Source organism: Dromaius novaehollandiae, chromosome 27 (genome assembly GCF_036370855.1).
Source record: "Dromaius novaehollandiae isolate bDroNov1 chromosome 27, bDroNov1.hap1, whole genome shotgun sequence".
Taxonomy (NCBI): domain Eukaryota; kingdom Metazoa; phylum Chordata; class Aves; order Casuariiformes; family Dromaiidae; genus Dromaius; species Dromaius novaehollandiae.
The window spans coordinates 4082428-4099927 of NC_088124.1; the positions used below are offsets into that span (position 1 = coordinate 4082428).

The 17500-nt window shown below is 58.9% G+C and overlaps 2 long non-coding RNA genes across 2 annotated transcripts; both read right to left on the minus strand.

Moving 5' to 3' along the window:
• Positions 1-5739: 5739 nt before the first annotated feature.
• Positions 5740-9706, minus strand: LOC135323746 (uncharacterized). The gene is made up of 2 exons (XR_010385267.1): positions 9070-9706; positions 5740-8951 (listed from the first exon to the last, which is right to left on the minus strand). It is a non-coding gene; the product is annotated as an uncharacterized LOC135323746 (long non-coding RNA).
• A 390-nt stretch (positions 9707-10096) lies between these two features.
• LOC135323764 (uncharacterized) lies at positions 10097-12883 on the minus strand. The gene is made up of 3 exons (XR_010385291.1): positions 12765-12883; positions 11307-11548; positions 10097-10363 (listed from the first exon to the last, which is right to left on the minus strand). It is a non-coding gene; the product is annotated as an uncharacterized LOC135323764 (long non-coding RNA).
• Between the last annotated feature and the right edge of the window lie 4617 nt (positions 12884-17500).

A 17500-nucleotide genomic window follows, 5' to 3' on the forward strand; every position in this document is an offset into this window, starting at 1 on the left:
TAACACTTCTCCCACCGAGGCGGGAGAGGCCGTGTGAGCCAACCTGATTGACACATGATTGACAGAGCCAATTAGCCCAACTAAGCCAGCTGCAGCCAGCCCGGTCCTCCAGCAGGCTGGGGGAGGAGGGGGGAGAGGCAGAGGGGAGGCCAGGATCCAATTCCTCTCCCATCAGGCTTGATTGCTGTTTTTGTTTTATTCTCTGTCTCTTTTTAGATGTCTTGGAGACGCTGCATCTCGTTTCCTGGATGCCATTCAAACAGTGCTCGCTAGCTTCCCATTCGGTTGTCAGAGAGTTTGAGGGGGTTGTCATCACCTGGGCACGTTTTCCCGGCTCTGGGATTTCCCCAGGTAAAACAGGGAACTCCTCGTGCTGTAACACGTTGCGGATGAATGTGCAAGTCAGGCAGGAGACACAGCCCCCTCCTGCACCCGGCCACGGGGGCTCACGCGAAAGGATGCGAGAGGCAGGCAAGGCCCCGGCGGGTTTGTCCTGGGGGTAGGCAGGGAGGTGGCCGGGCTTGCTTTTCTGTTCTGCGTGTCCCTTGGAACTGGGGCTCTTGGTGGCTGTTTGAAAAGAAACAGGTCAAGGAGGCTTGGTTGGGAGAAGGAAGGCCGGGAACAGGCAGTCACAGTAAGGACAGGCTGCGCATGGAGTTTGTCTCTCCGGAGATCTGGGTTTCTTCTTTCTCAATGTTTTTTGACTCATTTCCTCAGCTCGCAGTCAGATATTTACTTAACCTTGCAACTGCACTGCACTGGGAACGCCAAGTTTGGGGGCTGCAAGCGCTCTCCCTGCTGCCGTGTTTATACACGGAGGCACACGCGCTCCGCACACGCGCACGCGCGGGCACGAGCAGCCCTTGGGCACACACGCGCTCGCGCACGGATGTGCCGGCGCGCGGAGGACGCACGCTCATCCCCACCCCCGCGGAGACAGCGCCTTGCTCCCCGCCCGTGGCCGGGGCTCCAGCGGGCAGAGAGGCACCAGCACCTCAAATACCATCACGGTCTGTCCCGGCGCAGGCTCTGCTGTGACAGACCCACCGCAGACAGATTTGCTCGTGCCAAGTCCACGTGATGTGGGAGACAGAAGTCTCTCCATGTATTTTATGCCGCTGGACCCAAACCCTTGCGTACCCATCAGGTGTACTGTGCACCTAAATGGTCACAGCCTGTCCGCACACGTTTTCATCCAAGCATGTAGGGACCAAGATGTGGGTTTAAGTCGCCTCTGCTGAGCTGCAGACAAGCCCAGCGAGGCTGGGACACTGCAAAGTGGAGGAGCCCAGACCTTCCTCCAGAGATCATGCACTTGCAAAGAGCCTTGCTCGGGTGGGCAAAGCATGTCTGTGACCCGTCGTTCAGGCCTCTTCCTTCCAGCTGTTTTCCCCTACCCGGCTCAGATGTTGCCGTATTCCCTCAAAGGCTGCCTTGTGTTGAGTTTTGGGGCCCAAAGCCTCTTTTACGGGTGTACAGTCAGCCCTTGGTGACCACCGCCAAGGTCTGGACAGTTCCCAAAGCCCTTTACAAATTGTGACCACTATTGAAAGGGTTCGTTTCTTCTCCTAATGAGATGCAGCCCTTGCTGGGGGCACTGCCGCATCTGTGCAGCAGCTCGTAGCAACCAGGCATAGCGGAGAGGAACCCAATCTCAGCCAGGCCAAGGCTCTTCCTGCAGCACTTCTCTAGCTTGTGCAACGGCCGGAGTCAGCCAAGAGATCGCATCCAAGTTGCCTTCAGGAACAGCAACGCTTGGATGGGATCAGCGCAGAGTGGGGGAAGAAAGCCCCAGGGAGCGCAGGGCTTGCCCTGCTGCCTCCGGCGCAGCCGCGGGCACCGGGGACGGCCCTGACTCAGAGCAGAGCGTCCCGCTTAGTCACCCCGACCACTTCCTGCGGAGGGGAGAGCCGCCTTTCCAGCCTGCACAGCTTTCACCTGCAAAAGCCGAGAACAAACAGCTGAAATCTCCTGGACGGGGGCCACGAGCGCGTTGCACAGCCTGCCCTGCCAGCGCCGCCTCCTCCCCGCCGCCGGAAGCCAGCGCGGCCAGCTGATGGCAGAGGCTTCCCGAGGCCGGGGGACGGCAGGAGCCCAGCGCGGCCCCGCTCGCGGTCAAGAAGCGCCCCTGGGCCACGCGGGAAGCGCTCGGTGCCTCTCCGCCGGGGAGGCAAACGCGGCTGCCGCTGCACAGCACCGCCGGCACACACAGACCCACGGGGGAGCTTTCTGCAGTCGGTTTTTGCCCAGCTAAGTGTGCATGAAAAAGTCATTCAAGAAGGCACTCGAAAACAGCCTCCCTCTCTTACATGCACACACACACCCTGAGGGCGTCAGATGATTTCAGATCAGCCAAGAAGGGTCCGACCGGCATCAGAGGAGTGGAAAGAATCCGTCCGACTTAGTGCGCTTTGGATCCAGCCCTGAGTTATTAGGAAGTAGCTATCAACCCTTGAAGCAGGCAGCTGAGAGAAGTGAAACTCTACCCAGGTGTTAAAAATCCTTAAACAGGGAAAGAATTTTTCTTCCCCTTGGCCCTGGAACAACAACAACAGCGCTTTTTTTTCCTTTTTTTTTTTAACCTATTTCTGAACAAAGCGGGCAGGCAATTATGGCCGCCATCAGCGGTACCATCTGAAGCTGTTGGAGGGCAGGAGCCGTCGGTTTGCCCCGGGGCCGCTGGCCGCCGCGGTGCTCCGGGGCCCTCTCCCAGCCGGGCTGCGGAAGGCGGCGACGCCGAACGCGCCGTGCAGACGAGCGCTTGCCAAGGGGACCCGTGGGGCGAGATTTAAAAGCACGTACAGGAGAGCAGGAGGAAACTGGCAATAGTCCTGGAAATTTAAAGCCTTCTCACTGGCCAGCCCTTTAAAATAAAAGGTATTTGTGATAAATTAATGAATTAATATTGTTCCGCCTCCCAAAGTCGCCTCTCCTGCTCGCTCTCTGGGAATAGAAACCATATAAGTACCTAGATGGATAAACACATCTCCCGGCCTCGCCGATGCAGCCTCCTCGCCTGTCCTCGCCCCGGCTCCACCAGCTGCCTCGCAGCGAGGGGAGTGTAATTCCCCTAATTCCCTTGATCCCAGTAACACGTCCCGGGAGGGTCTGCGGCTGCCAGGGAGGTTCCTGCGCCGCGTTACCGGCTCGCTGGCTCGCGCAGGTCCTTCCCGGAACCCGCCTTCCCGGCTCGCGCGTTTCTGGGAATGAGGTCCCAGGGCTGTTGGTCTGGGGCGCCTGCCAGCGTGGTGGGGATTTGGGGGAAATGGCCGGGGCCCCTGCTTTCCTTAACCCCTTCCCCGCCGGCGGCATCTCCGAGGCTGCCGCGACAGCGCCTGCCGGGCCGGGGCTCCTGGGGCAGCTACCGCCAGCGCCTCGCTCCGTGCCGCCGGTCCCGGGTCACCCCTCGCCGTGTCCACTGAGGGATGATGCTTCCCCGGGCTTCTGGCAGAGAAAGGGAGGGAGGGCAGAGGTTTGCAGGCAGCCAAGCCCGGGGCTCGCGCACCGCCGGCCCAAACCGCACGGGTTAAGGGAGCCGGGCGGGCTGGGCGCTAAGGTCAACACCGGCTGCACCTGCCCACGGGCTCCTGTGCGCGGCAGCACAATTGATGGCTTGTTCCTTTCATAAGTGCCGTTGGAGCGCGGTGCCCAGGCCCCGAGCCAGCCTGCTGATCACATAAAATATTATTTGTGTTTAAAAATTCCAGTAATTGACTATGCACTGGTTTTTTCCAAGCCTTCTGCCAAGGGCAGTAAAATCAAAATCCGTCCCAGGTTATTTTCATCATGCAAATTCCCATTTCTGTAAACAGGAGTAAAACGGCAAGACCCAGTGCTCGCAGCCGCTGGGCTGGGCCGGCAGCCAACGTGCGGCGGGGCGCGCGCCGGAGCCCCGGGCCGGCGCGGGGAGGCTGCGAGGGGGCCGCCGTGCAAGGTGCAGCAGGCGAGAGCTGCCCCTGGCTGGGCTCCCCCCTCGCTCCCCGCTCGCCCCGGACAGCCTGCTTCCTCCTGTGCCCTTGTCCCACCTCCTCCTCCGCGCGCTCCCCCTTCTCCCGGGATGCACGCTGGAGCCCAGCTCCTCGCCTTGCCCCACTGCTGCCTCCTCGCTCGCGCCAGCCGCTCGGCCCCGGCTCCTGGGATGCTCTAATCCGGCGTGGGGAGCTGCCCAGCCCTCACCTCCCGTATATCAACCAGCCTGGAAGAAGGGAGTGTCCGTCAGGCAGGAACTCGGCGTTTCCTGATGGAAACCCCCTTGCAGGCTGCGTGGAAACAGAGCATCCACAGTGTGTTTCCGGCGTGTTTTGGCTGGCTCGCTCGGGAAGGCTGTCCCGCGCGCGCACCGCGCTCCCTCGCTCATCCCGGAGCGCTGGATTTTCCCTCGCTCATCCCAGCACCGCTACATGTCCCCCCCAGCTTCCCACCTTTGAGCCCCGGCACTGATTTCTCCCGGAGTCCACCAAAGGTGGTCGCGGGGCAGGCCTGGGCCAGATCCAGGGCTGAGCAGCCCGGAGGTGACAGCTCTGCAGAAAGGGGCTGTTTGGACCTGGATTCAGCACTGCATTATTTGACTGCAGCTTCCAGAGCTGCACGGACTTGGTGCTATCGATGGGGCACCTGCGCAGCAGGTAACTCATGGAGCTCATCGCCACAAGGTATCTTCAAGGCCAGGGCTAAGAAGAGCTCTAGAAAGCACTAGAAAGCATTACCAAAGTTACTGAAAACTTCTGAAGTCCCCGTAGAGAAAATGACAATTTCCGATTCTGTGCCTTGGGGCATGCACCGGGCATGGCCTGGCTGAGGGTAGGGGAGCAGCGAGATGAATTATCCCATTATCGCTCATAGTGAGACCTCTTTGTACCCTCTTTGGAAACACGTGGGAACAGCTGAGGTTAGGGGTGGGACACTGGGCCAGACAGGCCCCTGACCTGCTTGGAAATGGCAGCTCTGTGTTCCTATGAGTCTTTTGGTTTTGCACACATAAGCAAAGATGACATTTTATCCTCTCTAAGGAGAGGGGCGGGAGCCCTCGCTAAGAATTCACATCTGTTTTGGAAACAAGTCAATGCAGGAAAACTACCCACATGGAGAAGTAATGTGGTTTTGATTGTGTTGCACTCTATAGAAAGCAGTGCACACATATTAAACTATATTAGACAGTATAATAATAGCTCACAGTTAGTCTGCCTTTCATCTGGACGTGCTTCACAAACGCCACAGAGATGCAAAACCTCCTTCGCTGCCGCTGAGATGCAGCCACCTCTGTGGCATCTCTGCAGCTCCGGAGCTGTGCAGCAGGGTCAGACGATCACCTGCCTGGAAATGCCGGCCGACGTGCGGGGAAGCTGGAGCTTGCGATGCAGCAGGTTCCTCTGCCCCCGTGCCCCAAATCTGAGATCCAGGAAAAAGGAAAACCGAAGTAAGAGTAGCTGAACAGGGACAGCAGGGAGCCAACTGCATTGCACTTCATTTTAGGGTGATCTCTAAAGTCTAAATCTCGGCTAATTACTTTGGCTCCGTCTAAAATGTTGCACGATTAATAGACCTGGATGTGTGTTTAACTAGAACCTATCAGGTTTGAAGGGAATAATAACAATAATAAGTTTTTCCATCCATTGAGATCCAGACCACTTATGATAATTAAAATTGCATGACACTGCTAGTGAGGGTCTTGAGCTAGTTTCCAGTTACCCCGGTAATCCCGTTCTGCCTCCCTTTATTGCTCCAGGGGTCTCAAATGCATACTGGCATTTTATTTTATTTTATTTTATTTTATTTTTCCCTTTCCTCCTGGACTGCCGCGCAGCCGCCATCTTCTGCCTTGCAGCCCGGTCTGGCAAAGCGCTTTTGGTGCGTTCGATGCAAAGCGGCCAGGTAAGGTCGAGCGGGGTCCCCACCGAAGGCCGGGTGCCGTGGGGGTGCAGTGGGCTCCGCACACCCCGAATCCGGCTGCGGAGCATTAGCAGGGGCAGAAACGCTGCTCCGAGGGCTCCTGGACCACCGGCGCTGGGTCTCGCCCCTTGGGCCCTTCTTTGGCCAGGGTCCTCTCACCCCTGACGTGACTCGCTCCGTGGCCGAGGAGATGACTGTTCGTGCGTGTTGTTTATACGGCGGCGGTGACTAACAGGCTCAGCTCGGCGCTTGTAGGAGGCTTTGTACAAACAAGGAGATGAGAGGCAGAGGGGAGGGATCGGGGTTTGAAATACCGGCTGTAAACACAACACGTTTCAAGCGAAGACAACTCGTAGCAGGGCGATCCAAACTAACAAATGTCGCAAGAGCGGAGCAACAGGGAGGGCGGCGCGCGCCCGCGTGCCTGCGCGGTGCTGAGCTTTCACAATAAATGATTAAAGCATGGTTCAGATCCCGTCAAATGGAACGGTGCTAATCTAATCACAATCCATCTGGCACTGCCACATCTGTCCCAACACCTCCACCTCTTCATTTTCAATCAGCCTTAAATAGTACATAATTATTAATGTCTACCCGCCTGTCAGACGGCGCGGGGGATTCACTTATTTCTCGAGATCGGCTAAGCCACGGCGCTGATATCGATGGATTTAGCGCCGGGCTCAGAGGGCAATAAGCCGTTTGCCCTTGGTTGCAGTCTCCAAGTCTTTTCCGGGACCTGGTCCGCAGCTGGGGAAGGAGGACACGTGTGGGGAGACCTGGGCCTGGGTCACCTCAGCGGGGTTGTCCCCGGAGCTGGACAGAGCTGACGCCCGCCGAAGCGATGGGCAGGGGCCTGCTGCCCTCGGATGAAAGCAGGACGGGGACGGGAAGCCTGCGCCCATCCAAAGTGAGCTGGGAGGGAAAAACAGGGAGCAAGAACTTACCTAAACCCTGGTGGGTTGGTTTTGTTGACGCCTCCGAACCCAGGGCTCGCTGGCAGTTCACGTGGGCTGGTGCAATGGATTTATTTGGCTCTTCTAAGGAGCAAGGCAAGACCAAAGCCCCGGCTGCAAACCCGCCCTGTGACTTGGGTAAAACCTGGGGTCAGACCTTGCCGTGGGGGCTCCCCTGAGCTCGGCCCCACTGACTCGCCAAACTGAGCAGCCCAACATCTTACCAGCCCTTAGGATTTTTGTTGTGAGACTCCCAAAATTTGGAGATTTATAAAGTCTCAGGAATCATGTGGTTATGTGAAAATCTGGTCTCTTTCCTTTTCTATATAAAGAAATATTTTCCTGCCCTTGTGGCTGAGATAAAGCTCAAAAATATGAACTGGAGCAATGTGAAACCCAGAAGGTAAACACCGCTTTTTCGTGGTGATTTTTAAGCTCGCTGCCTTAGGTGGGGAGACGCGGGCCCCGGTTTCCTGATGGTCAGGATTAAAGTCCTACATCTGCCCAAATCGAGCAGTCAGAACCAAGCCGCTGTCCCAGCCCCCAAATCTGCTCCGCTGCTGCCGCTGAGCCCAGCTTAGCCCAAGGCAGGGAGGGGAGAGGAGCTGGATGGCAAAGCTCAGGGACGGACTTAAGGCAGCAGAGCAACGACCAGAGAGCAAATACCTTGTGCAAGTTGAGTGAGCCAGCCCGGGATGTTTACAGAATAAGTTACCAAATAACCAGTGTCTTGGGGATTTCTGGCGAGCCCTTGAAGCAAATATTCATTTTTTTGATCAGCGCCATCGATCCGCGGCTGGCGCGCGGCGCTTAGGTGGATTTGGGGTTGAAAGACACTCCGTCGCAGTTCACAGTTTGTTCACAGACAAATCCCGCTGTTTTGTTTGTTTGCAGCCCTTTCTTCTCGGAAAGAGCCTGCTCAGCACATCCAGGTGAGAAAGACACTTTCGCACCGCGCTGGGCATTTAAAGCAGGGGAGGTAAAGGCAGCTCTGCTGGAGGGGAGAGGCGAGATGCGATGGGAGCCGCTCCTCTCCTCTCCGCTGGGCTCAGCAGAGGTGCACGAGCTGCGTGAAGGACTCGTCTCTTTTCTCCTTTGCCAGCTCACCTGGTTTCTTTAAAGACCTTGAAATTGTGACTTTTGGGCTGACAAAGCCGTTTCTGAGCATTTTGGTGCTGGCGCTACGCGCGTCAGGCCCAGCCGGACAGTCCCCACCGGAGCGAGGAGGAGGAGCCCCCCTTTCCCAGGCGACTCTGCTCTTTGGACGGGGGCTCTTGGATCTGGAGCTTGAATTTTGAAGGAGTCGCGATAGCTGTTTGTGCTGGTCTGGGCCTGTCCCTGCTTTCCAGCAAATGTTGGCCCCATACTGTTTTGCTTCAAAAATAAGAATAAATCAGTGGCTTCTCTTGGCTCACATGCAAAAGCTTGGGAAATGGCTGTGATTTATAGGCCTCTGTTTGGTTGGAGATTTCAGGCTTGCTTGAAGTCTGGGGGAAAATGTGGAGGATGCAAAGAAAGCAGGAAAAAAACAACCCCAGTTAATTGAAACCGATGGAAACGTCACTCAGACGGGGGCACATGCTCCGTTTGCGGCTCCCTCCCTTGGGATGAGCTTGTGCCCGGTGTCCCCAGGCGTCGGGGCTGACTTTCCAGGGGAGTTTTGCTCCATGGAGAAGGGAAGGGCTTCGCCCTGCGAGCGAGCCCGGCGGCTCTTTGCCTGCAAAGAGAGCAGCAGCATGTGAAGCGGCGGCTGCCCCGGCCGGGACGCCCGTAACGCCGACCTGCCGGGCGGCCAGCGCCTCTCCTCGCCCCGGCGCGTCTCCACGCGCTCCCCAGCGTCGGCCCCCTTCTCTTCCCGCGCATCCCGGGATGCTGCCCTCCGGCAGAGCCGGATCCGGCCCCAGCCCGGCAGCGGATGCAGCCACCAGAGGGCACGTTGCAGCCTGTGCCGAGCCCGCAGCATCCTCCGGCGCGCCGCGCTCGGGAGCGCAACCTTCCCGTCGCAGCCCGCTCTCCTTCCCCCCTTTCTCTTTCTTTCTTCCGTTTTATTGTCTCCGTCAACTCTGGACACTGGTTTCACTTTGATCTCCGGAAACTTTGGCATTGCTCCTAAAAAATATATGTATATATTAGAAAAAAAAAGGGGAAGAAGAGAAAAGCCGAGCCTTTGTTCCCCACAGCTGTTGTCATGCTGTAGCAAATCTCCGCGCAGGTATTAAGCGCTCACCATTGATCAAACAGCCGGTGGTCCGGCGTCGCCGGCACGGACCCGCCGGAGCCGCGTTATTTACACTAGAAATAATTTGGTTCCTGAGGTCTTGCTTGAGTTAAAGAGAGAAAGTAGAAGCGAGAAGGCGCAGAGGGGAAGGGGGCAGATTTGGGATGCCGCTGCCTGTCCCGCGGCTCCCCGGGGCACCCGAAAGGGTCTCCCATCCGCCGCCCCCCCGGGCAACGCAGCGGGCCCTGCGGTCGGAAGCATCCTCCCCCCTCCTCCTCCTCCTCTTCCTCCCGCGGCGGGGGGCAGGGGAGCAGGGGGAGCCGGGGCACCGGGCAGAGCCCTGCCTGCCCCCGGGCCGCCCTTCGCCCGCTCCCCGCGGCCGCCCGGCCCCGAGCACGCGGAGGGCAGGGGAGCCCGGGAGGGAGGCGGGGGCATCGTCTGGCTCCCACATGTGCCGAGGCCGTTAGGAAGATTTATAGGGGCGAACGCGAGGCTTTTTCTTTGGGGCTTTATAATAATACATTAGGCTTTTAACCTCTGCCCGGGGAGCGCTGGGAAGGGGACGGTTCGGGCAGCGGCGCGCGGCGGGGCGGCGCGGGGGGCCGCGGTGCCGGAGGGGTTAACGCGGCGCGGAGGAATGTGCGAGTTTAGCGAGAGGCGTCGGCTGTCTTGAGGTCACCTGTGAGGGATTAGCCGGGCAGGCAGACAGTTGTTGTTTGAGGACTGTCTGAGGCCGGGGAAGGGGTGGCGGTGGGCCGGGGAGGCGGGCGGGCGGCGCGGGGGGCTGCCGGCAGCGCCGCGGCCCCGCGGGGGGGATCTGCCCGTCCTGCCGCTCTCCGGCGCGTTTGTGCAAGGCGAACTGTAAACGCACCGACTTTTCCGCTGAGGGAATAAATCCGTCACCGCTTGGAAGGGGGAAAAGGGGGGCGGTAGCAGGGAGACCCCCCCCAAAGCCGGGCTGCACCAGGGCCGGTGGCACCGGGAGGCCTCCGGGGCTGCAGCATCGCGCTGCTCCTCGGCATCCTCCTCCCGGCGCGGGGCCCGCGGGGACGTTGCAATGGGAGAGGGCGGCCGAAAGGGCCTGGGCACGGCCGGGACCCACCTGGGTGTCCCCGCCGGACGGGGACCGCCGGGAGCTCCGGGCAGCAGAGCCCCCGAGATGGAACGCCCCGTGGCGGCGGCACCCCGGCGACGTCGTGGTCCCGCGGGGATCCCTGGCCACCCCCTTGCCGTGCAGCCGGCTGAGCCTTCCCGCCCCGGGCACGTACACGTGTCCCTGAGCTGGCGCCTGCGAACTGCCCTCCTGGAAACACAAAAATAAGAGCAATTAACAGGAATGAGATGTCAGCGCGGACTCCTCGCCCGGACCGACAGGTTCAGGGGGTTTGAATGAGACCGGACCCGTCCGTCCAAGGCTGCACCACGACGCCCGGCACCTCCCCAGCGTTGCAGACCCAAAACAACAGTGATTTCCCCTGCACCTCCAAGCCCAGAGAAAAAATACTGTGATTTACTGATGATTTGGCCACCTTGTTTGCATTTTCGGGGGCTGCACGGCCTGGCCGGGAGCAGCGGGGTGCAAGGCAGCGCTGAGGAGTCGCTGCAGCCAGCGCTGCATTTAGCTCTTGGCATGGAGCTAATTTTTTTATACGCTTTCGCTTTGTCCGAGCTGCTCGGGAAGGCTTGCCTGGGACTGTGGCCTCCCTGCTTGCTACCGGCTCTGCGTGCAGCCTTGCTCCCTCTGCCCCCGGCTTTCCCCCTTGGGAAGCCGGGATCGGGATATCCTTCTCCTTTCCAAGGGCTTGTGATTCGAATCAACAGATGGATTTTTCCTGTGCTCAGTGCTGTAATACCTGGAGTGCCGCTGCAGATGAAAGGTGTTGTATGAGGATAAATTCTTAATCAGCACAATAATCAATCACTCTTTGCCTACAATTTAGTTGAAATTAATCCAGCAGACAAGCAGAGGGGCAAATGGTAATCTTGGTCCTGGGTAGCTTTATTGACTCAGAAGCAGAGCATCTTCCATTAAAATAAAGAGGAAAGCTTGAAAAAGTGCACCCAGGAGCTTTCCCTTTTAAAACAATTTTTTTAAAAAAAACGCACATAGAATTAAAACCTTTCATCTAAAAAAAAACCTCACGATTTTTAAAGTCGGTCTCAGGGTTTGGGCTAGATCTGACTCACGGTTTTGACGGCTGAAGGGAGGGTGCTGACTGCAGGGGCAGGGAACACCCAGCGCTTACCTGCCGGAGGTTTGTCCTTGCGGTTTGTTTGGATAAAGGAGCCCGAGCTGCATTTCAGGGCTTGCAGCTGCCCTTTTGCGTCGGCTTCCCGTGGAGGAGGCCTCGGTTTGTGGCGCGCTGGGCAGGTTTGGTGATAAAGCCAGGGGAGGCCGCGCGGCCGTCCTGCCCGCGCGCCGGCTGAGAAACCGCCTAATGCAAAGAGAGGTTCCCCCGGGCTAATGGATGCTTTTATTGCACCAGCACTGCAATAAAACACAAAATAAAACAATTTTATTGAAATTAAAATGTAAATGGAGCATTTGCCTCGCGCCCCATCCCCGCCCCGGCTGCATCCCGCTTGCGGGCAGAGCTGCTCCGCGGAGAAGGAGCCCGGGCAGAAAGTCGGGCTCCGTCCGCGCTTCGACGGGCTCCGGACCCGGGTCCGAGCGTGGCACGGGGTCTCCCTCGTCTCCTGCCGCAAGCCGCCCGCTCTCCTCCCGCGTCGTCCTTGCTGGTCCCAGCGCCCCGCGGTGCCGGGGGGAGCGGCGCGGCCCCGGCGGATTTGTAACCCGGGCCGGGAAAGGGCGAGTGGCGGGAAGGCGCCTTCCTCCCGGAGAGCCGAGACGTGGGGAGGAGGAATAAATTGCTTAGAGCTTCCCGCTGGGGGACATCGGTAACACTCAGCTTTAATCTATTTACGCTCCTCGGGCAGTCGGTGAGAGGGAGAGGCTTTTTCCAGCGGCAGCTCGGAGCAGGGACGGGGCGAGTCGCGGGGCAGCGGCGTCCTGGCCCCGGGGACGACCCTGCCTGCTCTGACTCATCTTTTCCAGCTCTGCCCCCGAGCCAGGCTCCCTTTCCAACCCGTTTTGACAGCGCAAAGCAGCTGACAGGACAAATAACAGGATTGCTGCGGCTTAGCCGGTCAAGTGACCTGGCGAGCTTCGCGCTCTGCACCGGCCTCGGCGTTTGCAGCACCGGCACCGAGCTCGGGCACGTCGCGGCCCTCGCGCAGGGGCCCCGAGCAAAACGCAGGTCTGCGAGACCCCACAGCCCCTTCCGCAGACCCCCTCCATGGCGTTGGACTTCCCCAAATTTCCAACCAAAGTGCCGCTGCCAACCACAGCTGCTCGAATCAGCCACGGAGGTGGGAACCAGCAGGTTCCTGCAGCCTCGAGCAGATGCACAGATTTCAGCCCAAACCCTCCCTATTCGCACCGGGGCCCGCGGGGTCACAACCAACGCTGGGGGGGACCTGCTTGGCTGGGAGGAGGGTCCGGCCCGGGGCCGGTGGCCACGGCGGGAGCCCCCCGTCCCCCCGGGCGGCGTGGCGGGGCCGGGACCCGGCTTTCCCTGACCAAATGCGTCCCAGCTGCCGGCTGAAGGAAGCGTTCCCGGAGCCGGTGGAGGCTTTCTGGTAGCGGGTGAGGGCCAGGATAATAAAACAGGAAAAAATTAACATGTAAGAAAACAGAGCTGCACCTGAAGCAACAGAGGCAGAGAGAGTCCGTGCAATTCCCCTCCAAGCCGAGGAGGAACCGTAAGTCGGTGGAGCAGGCCGGTGCCCCCGCGCTCCCCTCCCGCTCGCGCTGCCTCCTATTTCAAAGGCGGACAAACAACACACTGTACTGTGTGGCATCTCCACTCTTAAATCTTCCTGTCTTCGGGTTCATGTAACGTGAGCCGGCAGGGCAGGATCTGACCCTCTCGCCAAGCCGGCCGGGGCACTGCCTCGGCTCTGGCAGGAGAAATCCCGCAGTTGGAGCTCTTAAAGCCCCTTAACAAGCCAAAACGTGTCCTCCTTGGAGAGGAAGCCGGTGCGGAGTGCGGCTGCAGCCTGCGATCCCCAGCGCCTCGGGCTCAGCTCGCGGGCGGCACCGGCACCTGCGGACGCCCAGGGCGATGCCGCAGCAGCAGCAGCAGCAGCAGGACCTGCCTGCAAAGCGGGGCGTCCGCCTGGCTTTTGGGGTATCCGAGCAGCTGCCAAGCTGCGCTGCCCTCCTGCCTGCCGGCCTTTCACGCCCGGTGCCCGGCTCCGATTCCCGCTGCGGCGGGGCTGTGATGAGGCCGAAGGCCGAAGCTCCCCGGTTTTGCCTCGCGCCTGCCCCGCCGGGCCGGGGACTTCGCCCACCGGCCTCCCTATAAAAGCGGCTCTGTGTAATCCTGCCTCCCATTTAGCCGCTGCTCTGCTGCGCCTTGTTTATGTGGTCTCGGCTCAAACATGGCAGCCTGAAAGCGTGTCTCCCGTGCCATTTATCTCCCTGCGCCGGGCTGGAGGAAGAAGTGGTCAAAGCTGAGACTGCATCTCCAGGCCGGAGGGTAAATCCCGGCTCCGCGGTGCCCCGAGGCCATGGGGAGGGCCGCGCAGGGGTCCCGCTGCCCGAGCCGCTCTCATCCTGGGCTGCGATGGACACCCAGCGGGAGCCTCCACGACGAGGACGGTGCCGGGGTGCCGGGAAGGCGGGGAGGTTTGCAAGGCTGGACCGCTCGGCACAGACCCCCAGCCTTCATTTTTGTCACTGAAATGGGCTCGCTGGGGGGGGGGGTTCTGCTTTGCGACAGCCTCGAGGAGAAGATGGGGCCGTTGGCTGGAGGTGGCCCTAGCTGGATCAGAGCTGGGACTCCGTGGACCAGTTGTTTGGACATTGTCTTCTGCTGTGGGCTAAATGCTACGTACAGGCTACGTTGATTGTTTTTCTTTTCCTTCTTTCTTTCACTTTTTTTTTCTTTCTCTCTTTCTTTCGCAAAAAGACGTAATCTCTCTCCCACTCTCTCTCGCTCTCACTCGGTGAGAGCTGATGCAGTTAATTGGAGCTTCTTGTAAGTGAACATTAACACAGGGAGAGCCAAGAAGACGTCTTGGCAGCAAAATATCATTATCAGTTCTTGAGCTCCAGCCAAAATCCCCTTGCGGTCAAAACACAATTCTTTAAACTAAACAATTAAAGATTTGTGCAAGTGTTGCTGCCATGAGTTATCAAGGCCGGGGAGGGGCGGCTCGGTGCCCGTGTCAGCAGAAGTTAACAGGCCTGGCAGGGAAACAGGTGACGGGCTGCAAACGGCGGCGGGGAGGGCGGCGGAGGGGCCGCGGGAAAAACCCCGGCCGGGCTCCCACCGCGCGCCGGGGCGCAGAGCGGTGCCGCGGGGCATCGGGGCATCGGGGCATCGGGGCTCGTCCCCGCCGCGCCTCGGGCTCCCTCTGCCCTTCCCGGCCGCGGGTCTTCCCTCTGCGCCCTCCCCTCCGCCCCCCGTGCGAAGTGACCTCTGGGTTTGGCAGGAGTTTGTGCCGGGGCAAAAAGCGACGTCTCCAGGTTTCCAGCGGTTTGTCAAAGGATAAACCCCGTCTCCCCTTCTGCACTTCACATGTCTGTTCTGCGGGGGGGGGGGGGGGGGGGGGGTTCCTCATGTCTGTGCGCTCAAAAACACGTTAAAATGCGAGCAAAAAATTGTTTTTCAATGTAGTCTTCTTTTTTTTCCCCCAAACACAAAAAATATGGCATTTCCCAGCTAGACTTAGCTGCTGAAGAGAGGAGTTGGGGAAGTCACCCCTTTCCCCTCACAGCGCAGCGGAAGTAAAGCATTGCAACTTCTTGAAACATTTTTCCCTGCATTAGGCCCTCGTTTCAGCATGGCTGGTATGAACGGGGAGCAACTCCGTGAAAAGGAATCAGTCCCTGAGTGTAAACCAAATGTGGTGTGAAAGTCTGAACCTGCTCCCGCAGCATCCCCGGGAGTTGGATCTCCAGGCTGATCTTACCAAGGTATGGAGAGGTTTGGAGGAGGGTCTGCTCCGGGGGCTGGGAGTGAGGACAAATTCGGCCAGGAGCCCCCGAGTTGGGCATCACGCGCTCCCCTCCTGCCGTGATGCCCCGGCCGCGCTCGGGGAAGGGACTTGCGGCGCCGGTTTGTAGACTGGAGCACCTCAAACGCAAAGCTGCGTTTCTGCGTCCGGGCGAATCCGCCGCAGCAGCCGGCAAGATGCACGTGGCAGATGAGCATCTTCCAGGTAGTGGTGTGATGCTAGGGAGGATAATTAAATGTCACGCGATGGTGCCAGATGGGCAAAGCTCCCCCCCCGGCAGGCCGCAGCCTGGCAACGCTCAAAGAGTTAACGGAAGAAATGCTCTTAATCATCAGAGGGGAAGGGAAGGGAGTGCGTGAGGGGGGAATTTTAAAGAGATGCAGAAATATTCCTGGATAATAAAATATCCCCTTTTCAGTGTCAAAGTTAATGTTCCAGGCCCTGAGTGAAATCAGCTCCCGATGCCAGTGTGGGGATGGGCGGAGCGAGAGCCGCGTCCCCTTCGCACCAGGGGAGAGGCTGCTCTGGGCCTGTGGGTTCCTCCAAGAGGCAAAGTTGGGGGGGATGAAGTGAGGCAGAGGGGCTCTGGGGAAGGGCTCGGAAAAATCCATGGAGCTGCTCTGGCACAGCTTGGCCCAAGGCAGAAATCCCCCTTCGTTCCCATCCGTCAGAGTTCAAGTGTCTTGAAAGATGCTAATCATCTTTCCGACCTCTTGACTTATTTCCGTCACGTTGGACATTCTTGTTATCTACATGAATGCCCAAACTATGGTTTAATCCTGCGAAGCTCTTGGTACCTTGTGGCAAGAGCTCCACGGGCTGGAACAAATTCCCTGCGCTGGGATAATTGCCTCCCGGTGCTTCTCCTCTTCCTCCAAGTGCCCTGTCCATCAGCCACCCAAGTTGGGTGTAAACTGAGTGGTGCCAAAGTCCGTATGTCACGTCCTGTGTTCGCCTCTCTTCGTATCCCTTCTTGTGTTATTTATTTCCCTTGCTTCCTCCTACCTCGCAGCAGGACCCAGCCTGGGCAGTCCCATCCTGGTGAGTGCTCAGCGAGCGCGGGGCAAAGGTACCATTGCTGCCTCGGAGAAGCCAGGTTTTTCTTATTTTCTTTCCTTCTGATCTTAGTGTATTTTCTCCTGACCCAGTTGCCTTCCCAGTCTCCTGCCCACCTCTTCCTGACTCTTCCACCATCCCTCTTTGCTGCTAACTCCCTTCCTGAACTTCCTAGGAGGTATCTGTTCTGCCAACGTGTGGTGAAAGCACAAACATTTTTACTACTGAAGCTCTCTGAGATCATTATCCAAGAGTTACCAGTCAGTCTGAATCGGCTGCATAATGCCTTGAAATGGGGCCCTTCAGGAGGACTGTTCTGACATTGCTCTCCTGCCTGCTCCGAAGCATAAATGCTGGGGTCTTCCCAGTGCATGGAGCCGTGTGCGTCAGCGTCTGGAGAAACAAGGCCAAGGGGATCACTGAGACACGGGCTGGGCAGTTTCTCCCGTGCATGGTTCATTGGCGTCATGTCCTGAGCCCCCGAGATGCTTCTCCACTGCTGGTAGATGAAGCCGTCCACACTGAAAGGCACCAGCAGCTCCTCCTTCCCATCCCCTGCCTGGTTATAGCTGGATGAACTTGAAACAAGTGTGGAGCTGGTGTTACGTTGGCATTTCTATGTATAGCAGTTGGCAGGGGAAATAATAGCTGAAGCGATGACTGGTTTAGAGCCAGAAGCTGTGGAAATCCGTCTCGCTCCGTCTCTTCCTACACCGGCAGTAAACGGCAGCACTTTTTCACACCGCCGTGCACCCAGGAGGGGTTGGGGCCAGGAGTTCAGCAAGATTCGGAGACAAACCGGACCGATATGTGGATGCCAAAATCTTCTTTGTAAATAATAGCAGCACCATCAGGCATCTTAAATCTCTTAAATACACCTGTAATTGCTGTGGATGAAGATGAGCCTTCTGCGATGGGAGGATTAGCTGGCTGCACCCGGGCCAGGTGTAATATGTATTTTTGCCTTCTCGCGCAGAGCTGGCGGTGGCGGCCCCGGCGCTTCCCGGGGACGGACCCGCCGCCACCTGCTCCTATGGCGAAGGCTCTTTATCGCCAGCGCTGGGTAAACAGCCGCTGCCCGAGCCCCTCTCTGCCCGCCCGGCGCTTGTCCGGGGAAAGTCAACAAGGAAAAATAAACATTCCTCGTCCTTGCGCACACACGCCGCCGCAGCACCGGCTCCCGGCGGGATCGGGCGAGAAACTCAAACCCGCCGGCGTCCCCCCCGTGGCGGCAGGTCCGGGGGCCCCATCGCCGCTGCCGGCACTCGCTGCCTGCTCCCCGGCGGCAGGGCGGGCAGGAGCCCCCGTGGCGACGAGCGCTGCAGAGCCGCGGCGGCGAATTGCCGTGCGCAGGCTGTAA